We start from the raw sequence: 9582 nt of genomic DNA on the forward strand, positions 1-9582 counted from the left end.
ATTATCAGAAGCTGGGGGAGCTTAAAGCAGCAGAGATGTATTGTCTCACAGTTTGGGAGACTAGAAGTCTGAAATGAAGGTGTCAGCAGGGTTATGCTCCCACCAAGGATTCTAGGAAAGAGCTTGTATCTTGTTTCTTCCAGCTTCTGGTGGCTGTCCACACTCCTTGGCCTGTGACCACAGCACCCCAGTCTCGGCCTCCAGGGTCCCATGGCCTTCTCTTCGTGCCTCTTATAAGGACACTTGTCATTGGATTTAGGGCCCAGATAATCCAAAATGATCTCATCTCAGGATCATTAACTTAATTACATGTGCAAAACCCTTTTCCCAAATAAAGTCATATTCTCAGTTTTCAGGGGCGAGGATGTAGACATATCTGTTGTGGGGACGGCGACCATTCAACCCACAACCACAGCCCACTGCCCAGCCCATGGCAACCCATTGACCTTTCTAGTGTCAATGTCTGCATCCTTGAATTCCTTTCTCTACCCAACTATTTCAAAATGTCCTCTCTGGAAGGGAGGAGGAATTACTGACCAGATTTAAGGACTGAATGATTTACCCTATGTTTTGTTTGTGTTGCTCTGTGAGGCTCCAGCCCAGGAGAAAGCTGGGGGCCCAACAGTTAAGCAGAGGGACATGGATTGCTTCACTGTGTGATGGGTGGGGAGGGGTTACCCTGATCTGAAACAAGCTCTAACAGGAACTTCCTGGCCATTTCAAAATGAGTCTTAAAAATTGCAGACAATGGTTTTTGTGTACATATAAAGTGTAAGGGAAATTGAAGAGAGAGGGAGAAATTATAGAGTCAAAGAGCTTTAAGAGACATATTGACCAACTGTTTGTAATCTGGCTCAATTGTAACGGTTAAAACGTATGAGGCATTTGGGGAAATCTGAACACTGATTGGCTAACTAAGGAATGATTGCTAAATTATTGTCAATATGATAATGGTATTTCGGTTACGTTTAAACAAATAGCTCCTAATCTTTTTGAAATACTGAAATACGTGTAGACAAAATGATATGATATTTGGAATATGATTCAAAGGAGTCCAGTAGGAGGGGGGCAGAAATTAGAAAGGAGAGGTTATGAGTTTTTGATTGTCGTAGCTGGATTGCGGGGACATTCATTGCCTGTTCTCCCTACTCGTATGTATTTCCCATAATAAAAGGTAAAAAAAAAAAAATTGAAAGCAACTTAAATCTTTATCAGTGGGGAATAAGATAAATTATGGTGACTTCATTCAATAAAGTACAGTGGGGGGCGCCTGGGTGGCTCAGTCGTTGAGCGTCTGCCTTCGGCTCAGGTCATGATCCCAGGGTCCTGGGATCGAGTCCCATATCGGGCTCCCTGCTCGGCAGGAGGCCTGCTTCTCCCTCTCCCACTCCCCCTGCTTGTGTTCCTGCTCTCGCTATTCTGTCTGTCAAATAAATAAATAAAATCTTTAAAAAAAAAAAAAAATAAAAAAAATAAAGTACAGTGGACTTACTTTTTTTTTAAGACTTTATTTATTTATTTATTTGAGAGAGTGAGCTAGAGAGAGAGAGCACAAGCTGCATGGGGGGGTGGGTACGGCTGAGGGAGAAGCAGACACCCTGCTGAGCAGGGAGCCAAATTCGGGGCTTGACCCCAAGACCCTGGGATCAAGACCTGAGCTGAAGGCAGATGCTTAACCCGCTGACCCACCCAGGCGCCCCATACTGTGAACTTACTTGAAAAAACAACAACAGCAACAAAAAAGTAGCATTCATTTGTATAACAATCCCTTGGGCCAGGCCCTGTTCTAAGCATCTCTGCTATCCATAGAGAATGAGACTGAGTTATGAGTACTGACCCAGAAAGATGTCCGAGATAGGTTGTTAAGTGTAAAACAAAAACAAAACACCAAAAATGCATCTCAATTTGTGTAGCATAATCCCATTTTTGGAAGTTAAAAAATCATAGATAGGCCCTCGTATATGGCTGAAAGGAATGTATAATAGTTTAGCTGTTGTGAAAAACAATTTAGGGCTTCCTCAAAAAGTTAAACATAGGACTACCATATGACCCAGCAATTCCACTCTTAGCTATATACTCCAAAGAACTGAAAACAGGACTCAGACAAATATTTGTTCATGAATGCTCACAGCAGCACTAATCACAATAGCTAAAAGGTGGTGTGATGATTTCTTTCATATGTCAACTTGGCTATACCCACATATTTGGTCATATATTTAAGATGTTCTGTGAAGGTGAATCTTGGATGAGATTAACATTTAAATTGGTGAACTTTTAAAGCAGACTGCCCTCTATGATGTGGATAGGCCTCATCCAATCAGCTGAAAGCTTTACTAGAATGAAGTCTGACCTCCCCCCAGGCAAGAAGGAATTCTGCCAGCAGATGGCCTTCAGACTTGACTGCAACGTCAGCTCTTCCCTGGGACTCCAGCCCGCCAGGCTCTCCTGAAGGTTTTGAACTTGCCAGTCTCCACAATTGCATAAGCCAATTCCTTAAAATATATCTCTCTCCAAATATATACATATCCTCTTTGTTCTGTTTCTCTGAAGAACTGTGACTCATGCAGGTGGAAACAACCCAAATGTTCATCAACAGATGGGTGGATAAACAAATCGCGGTATATGCATACAAAGGAAAATCATTCCACCATAGAGGGATGAAGTACTGATTCATACTACAAAGTATGTGCGCCTTGAAAACATTTTAAGTGAAACAAGCCAGACACAAAAAGTAGCATATTGTATGATTCTGTTCATATGAAACATCCAGATTAGATAAATCATGGAGACAAAAAGTAGATTAGTGTTTCTCAGGGACTGAATATGGGTAAAATGGGGAGTGACTGCTTAACGGGTACGGAGGGGGTGATGTAAATGTTTTGGAACGAGATAGAGGTGATGTTTACACAACAATGTACTAAATGCCACTGAATTGTACACTTTATTTTATTTAAAGACTTATTTATTTATGTATTTGATAGAGAGAGACACAGGGAGGGTGGGAACACAAGCAGGCAGAGTGGGAGAGGGAGAAGCAGGCTTCCCGCTGAGCAGGAAGCCCGATGTGGGGCTCGATCCCAGGACCCTGGGATCATGACCTGAGCCGAAGGCAGACGCTTAACGACTGAGCCACCCAGGCGCCCCTGAATTGTACACTTTAAATGGTTAATTTTATGTGAATCACAACTCAAAAAATATGTATATACAATTTAAAAACCTGGAATAATACATATTCTCAAGTTAGACTGCTTGGGTTTAGTTAATTCTCTCACTTTTTGGTTGTGATATCTTACAAGCTACTTCATTTCTCTAAGGCTCAATTTGTTCATGTGAAATGGAAACAATGTTACCCACATCACTCTAATATGAAGGCAAAATGAGTTAATCTAGGTAAAGTGCTTAGAACAGGGCATAACACAGTGTGGATGCTATATATGGTTTAACTAATATCTCTAATATGCACCAAACTTTTTTTTTTTTTTAAGATTTTATTTTTAAGTAATCTCTGTACCCAGTGTGGGACTCAAACTTACAACTCCGAGATCAAGAGTCACATGCTCTACCCACTGAGCCAGCCGGGTGCCCCCCGTACCGAACTGTTAGTAGCACTCTGGAGAGGGGGAAACTTCCATTTTTTACTATACAGACTTCTGTTTTAATTTTTTTTTTTTAATTGAGAGACAGAGAGAGCGAGTGTGCACATGTGAGGAGGGGGTGGGAGTGGAGAGGGGCAGAGGGAGAGGGAGGGAGAATCTCGGGCAGGCTCCATGCCCAGCTCAGAGCCCGTCATTGGGCTTGATCCTCACAACCCTGAGATCATGACCTGAGCTGAAATCAAGAGTCAGGTGCTTAGGTGACTGAGCCACCCAGGAGCCCCAGTAATATTTTCATAATAAAAGAGAGATATAGGTAAATGTACTGCAACATGACTCAGACTATCAAGGAGCTTTGGGCCCTTTACATGAGGGAGTGGGAGGGTCTTTGGTTAGACTAAGCAAAGACAGGTTTCACTGCAAACTTCAAGTGCTGCCCATCATGATAACATTGTATCATCTTTGTAAATTAGTCTTCCTCTATGTTGAATATTTATGGGCCTCCTGTGGCAGAACTGGTTGTGTCCCTTGTCAGTCCTGCATTGCAAGAAGAGCAAATGACCTTATTAAACATCTGCTTTTTGGAGAAGCAGAACAGGTTGGTCTCCATTAGCCTCTGTCATGCCTGCTCCTTGCCTATTATCTCAGTCCGCCTGCCCTTTCTCCCTTTGAGCAGGGCTTCTGGGACCAAGAGCTCATATGATGGGGTTCTTAGATGCTGTTTTTGCCTTCCCAGCATCCATGTGCCCTCCTTTGCCATTAACACCCTGATTTCCTTTAGTGATCCCTCCATCCCTGAGGTTTGACCATCTCTGAGGTTTGGGAGGATTTGGTTCCATCCTTTGGCTTGAGGAATGCGCTTGTGCCCTGGCCTGGCAAATCAGATAATTTCATCCCCACCCCATAGGTGATTGGCTCAGGGGTGGGCACAGGACTTGAAAGGCTAATGATTCAGTGTCTTAGTCCATTTGGGCTACTGTAGCAAAATACCATAGACTGGGTGGCTTACGAACAACAGAAATTTATTTCTCACAGTTCTGGAGGCTGGGAAGTCCAAAGTCAAGGTGCCATCAGGTTCACTGTCTGGTGAGGGTTTGCTTCCTGGTTCATTGCTGGCTGTCTTCACTCTATGTCATCACATGACAGAAGGAGGACGGGAACTCTCTGGGGTCTCTTTTATAAGAGCACTAATTCCATCATAAGGGCTTCACCATCATGACCTAATCACCTTCCAAAGGCCCTGCCTCCTGTTACCATCATATGTTAGTATTTCAACATAGAAATTTTTTGAGGACACAAACATTCAGGAATCCTGGCAGATAATAACTTGAGTTGCTGTAACTATTGGAAAAGATAATCTCTCTTTCTTCGGGGATCACTAAACTAGCAGAAACTAACCTAAGTATTTAGGGAATGTGAGGAAAGCATAGGGAAGGAGCCAAGAGATGAAAAGAGATGGTTTCCTTTAAAAAAAAAAAACAACAACATTTAAGGGGGACACCTGGGTGGCTCAGTTGTTAAGCATCTGCCTTCGGCACCAGTCATGATCCCAGGGTCCTGGGATCGAGCCCCATGTCCGGCTCTCTGCTCAGCAGTGAGTCTGCTTCTCCCTCCGCTTGTGCTCACTCTCTCTCTGTGTCAAATAAATATATAAAATCTTTTAAAAAAATAAATAAAAATAAAAAAACATTTAAATTTGAAATAATTTCACGCTTACATAAAAGCTGCAAGTCCAGTACAAAGTAAGTCCCATACATTTACCCAGAACTACCAAACATAAACACTTTTCACATTTGCTTTTGTTCTCTGAGAGAGATAGATTCTTTTTTTTTTTTTTAGATTTATTTATTTATTTTAGAGAGAGAGGAGCAGGGGGAGGGGCAGAGGGAGAGAGAGAGTCTTAAGCAGACTCCTCGCTGAGTGGGGAGCCTGACACGGGGCTTGATCTCAAGACTCTGAGATCATGACCTGAACTGAAACAAAAAGTCGGATGCTTAATTGATTGAGCCACCCAGGCGCCCTGAGATAGATTCTTGAATATGTTGTTTTATCTCTAGGATCTAGCCATGCCTGAAACTGGAATCTGCTCCTCGATTCTAAACCAGTTTGCACATCAAAGATCCAATTGCTCTTGAGAGAACAATTGTTGAAGGATATCCCTCCTTCAAGAAAGAAAGATGATAAGTAAAAACTCTCTTTTCAGAAAAAAAAAAATGATTTTTTTTTTTTCAATTTAGACCAAGGCTAACAGATGAAGAATTTATTAGTTTTAAAGATAGCTCATATGGCTTGGGAATAAACTGAGCCCAATTCACTAAGCAGTTCTCTTCCATGGGCATCTCGATCCACTGGTATGTTGAATTCAGTGGTGTGTATGGTATATGTCTGGTAATTTATTGCTAATAGGTATGAAAGTATTAGAATTTGAAATTTTATTTAACAAATGAGACAGATGGAAGGTTAAACCTATGATGTTTCTCTTTGGGCCAGTCCTTGTTCTTTTTTTTTTTTTTTTTAAGATTTTATTTATTTATTTGACAGCGAGAGAGAGAGAGAGAGAGTGAGAGAGAGTGCACAAGCAGGGTGGGAGACAGAGGGAGAAGCAGACTCCCCAGTAAGCAGGGAGCCCAATGCAGGGCTCGATCCCAGGACCCTGAGATCATGACCTGAGCCAATGGCAGATGCTTAACCGACTGAGCCACCCAGGCACCCTTGGGCCAGCCCTTGTTCTAAGAACTCTAAAATGCCTTCTTGAGTAGGAGAGAAAAAAAAACAAAAAAACAAGTGATAATCCATTGAATCTGCCATAGTTCATAGCAACCTATCTTACACATGAATTGTAAGTAATTGTGGAATTTATGAATTATTACTTTTTAAAAAAGTTTTATTTAAATAATCTCTACACCCAACATGGGGCTGGAACTCACCACCCCAAGATCAAGAGTTGCATGCTCTTCCAACTGAGCCATCTAGGCACCCTAAAAATTATAAATTTTTAAATGTTTTACATCTTAGCAGTCGTTTGGGGGTTTCTTCAAAATGTAGATTTTTTTTTTTTTTTTAATGCGATTGTGCTCTGCAAGGGCATAATGTCCATAGTATGTGTTACAGTGGGGGAAAAATGTTGGGAAACATTAGGCTAGAACAGGTCTTCATAAACCCCTAAACCTACGTGTTCATCAGAACTAATTTGAAAGTGACACTCCGATGCAAACTGGCTTAAGCAAAAATGGGAATTTGTTGACTTTTATAACCTAAAGGTCCAGGGTTAGAGCTGACTTTGAAATGTGGCTGGAATCAGGGGTCAATATTCTCAATCTCTCAGCTCTGCTCTCCTTCATATTGACTTTATTCTCAGGCCACATGGTGGCAAGATGACTGCCAGCAACTCTCACATCTTCTGAGACTCAGTCCCATGAGGAAGAGAGAACGTCTTTTCTAGAAGCTCCCTCAAAAACGTGCTGGAGTTCACTGTGATTGATCTACCCTTGAATTATTTAATCACTGCTAGTAACAGGGTACCATGGGCTGATTGTCTTAGACCTGGGTCACATGCTCCACCTCTGGACGGGGGTTGTGAAGGTCCAATTGAACCACATGGGTATAGTAGGGAGGAGAGAGAAAACCCTTCCAAACTAAAATGGGCCTGTTACGGAGAGTGGATGCTAGAAAGGCAATCAACAAATATCCAATTGACCCCAAGTAACCATCTTGAAAATGCCCAGAAGGAACCAGGTAGTAGAAAATGTCTGGCTAAGGGCCTGTCTAGCCCCAACAGTGGAAAAATAAAACCCATGACTTCTTGAAAAAATAGATGATCTTATAATAAGGTGTCACCTGTGGTAAGAAGTCACTTCTAATCCAAGAAGCCCTAGGAGAACTCTTTCATTCTCTTTGCTAGGGGACTTCTCAGAAAGTGTCAGAATGCCCCTTCGTCCATGCTTCATCTGAATGACTGGTCTTGCAACATTATTTCCCCATCATCCTTTAGCAAGGGCTCACCCATTTGTTCCTTTTTCAGTCATGCTTTGCTTGACCACAGGTTTCCCCCTTGTGCTAAAGGAAACATCTAGGGGCACCTGGGTGGCTCAGTTGGTTAAGTGTCTGACTCTTGATCTCAGCTCAGGTTTTTTTTTTTTTTTAAAGATTTTTTATTTATTTATTTGACAGAGAGAGACACAGCGAGAGAGGGAACACAAGCAGGGGGAGTGGGAGAGGGAGAAGCAGGCTTCCCGCTGAGCAGGGAGCCCGATGCGGGGCTCGATCCCAGGACCCTGGGATCATGACCTGAGCCGAAGGCAGACGCTTAACGACTGAGCCACCCAGGCGCCCCTCAGCTCAGGTTTTAATCTCAGCTCAGGTCTTGATCTCAGGGTTTTGAGTTCAAACTCCACATTAGGCTCCATGTGGAGCCTATTAAAAAAAAGAAAGGAAATGTCTAGCTTGCTTTCTTTCTTTCTTTCTTTCTTTCTTTCTTTCTTTCTTTCTTTTTCTGGCTCTTTGATAGTATAATTTAGGAGTGCATTCTGCAGTATAATAGAAAACCCTACTGCACTGGTTTAAACTGATTGGGGGAGGCGGGGAAAGAGTAGGAAATTTTCATAATAGGGAGCCGTGGAAGGGAGGCAGTCAAGAACTGATCCAGTAACTTAATAATGCTATCAAGAACACAGGCTTTTTATACATTTCCAATCCCAAATCCTTAGCATAGGTACCCTCATGCTCAGGCTAGATCCTCATGGTTGCAAGATGGTTTATGTTCATGTTGCAGTCAGAAAAAAGAGAGAAAGGTCAAAGGTGTGTGTGTGCTGTTTTTGTTTTGTTTTGTTTTTTTAACGTGAGGTCTTGTCTTTTTATTGGAGAAGTATTAAATGATGAATTTCTAAAAGAATAAAAGCATGACTCTTATCATAAAATAAACAAGTGTCAAATATTTTATTTCACTGATTAATTAATAAGGAAATCAGTAAGATGTTGAAACCAATTCAAAGGAGAATTCTTGAAAACGTTCGCACATAGGCAATGATATTCACATACACAGGCAATCTGGAATGCTACAGTGAATTTACAGACAGATGGAAAATTAGTCAACAGAGAAATAATCGATTGCGGCTCCACCAGACACAATTCATTTGCATTTCTATGGACAAGAGCCAATTGCATTCCTATCAGTTTTCCACAATTTACAGAATTGTAAAATAGCTCAAAGATAGTGAAAGTTGGAGATGACACCAAAGAGTGCTAGGACACCATATATTTGTCCATTTAAAAATCTTTCACAATGTTTCCTGATAGAAGGGATGCCCCCCCCACAATCTACCTATATCTCATTGACCAGAGCTGCGTCATATAGTTACCTTCGCTGCAAAGGAGGCTGGAAATCAAGCCTCTAGCTGGACACACTGCTCTCTCAAGCGAAGTAGGATTCGGTTAGTAAGGGAAGTCTGCCTCATCTATATACCCACTTGATGTAACTGCACTAGATTATTTAATAATTTTTAGCATATATGAGTATGAGGATGACTACAGTGGACACCTGTTGTTTTGATACTTTAACGTCATTCCCCCTTCTGATCACAGTACCTCATATTTCGTTTAGGCTGTACCCTGTCTCCACTCTCTAAACCCAGCTCTAAAGGTGGACGCTTGACTCTGGGCTTGTTTAGTTACAGTGATTGATTTAGGACTGGATGCAGCTGGAGCCAGGCCAATTAGATTCAATCTTTGAAATTTCATTAGAATGAAAGTGTGATTTAGGTTAGAAAATAGTAATATTTAAGCCTAAAGGTGTTTAGTCAATTTCCTGACAATGCTTGGTGCACAAGTGGATTCCTATGTTCTTTGCAATAATCCCACTGCTCCTCAAAGAGTCTGTGGCTTCCTGGTGAGAAACCTCCGGGAAGTTTCTTTATTTAGTATGTTGCTCCTGCTTTTAGAATTTGAGAGCTTATAGGCTGTAGTGTGTGCTAGAAAGTTCAAGTCTGGGTTT

The sequence above is a fragment of the Halichoerus grypus genome, chromosome 13, assembly GCF_964656455.1.
Source record: "Halichoerus grypus chromosome 13, mHalGry1.hap1.1, whole genome shotgun sequence".
NCBI lineage: Eukaryota > Metazoa > Chordata > Mammalia > Carnivora > Phocidae > Halichoerus > Halichoerus grypus.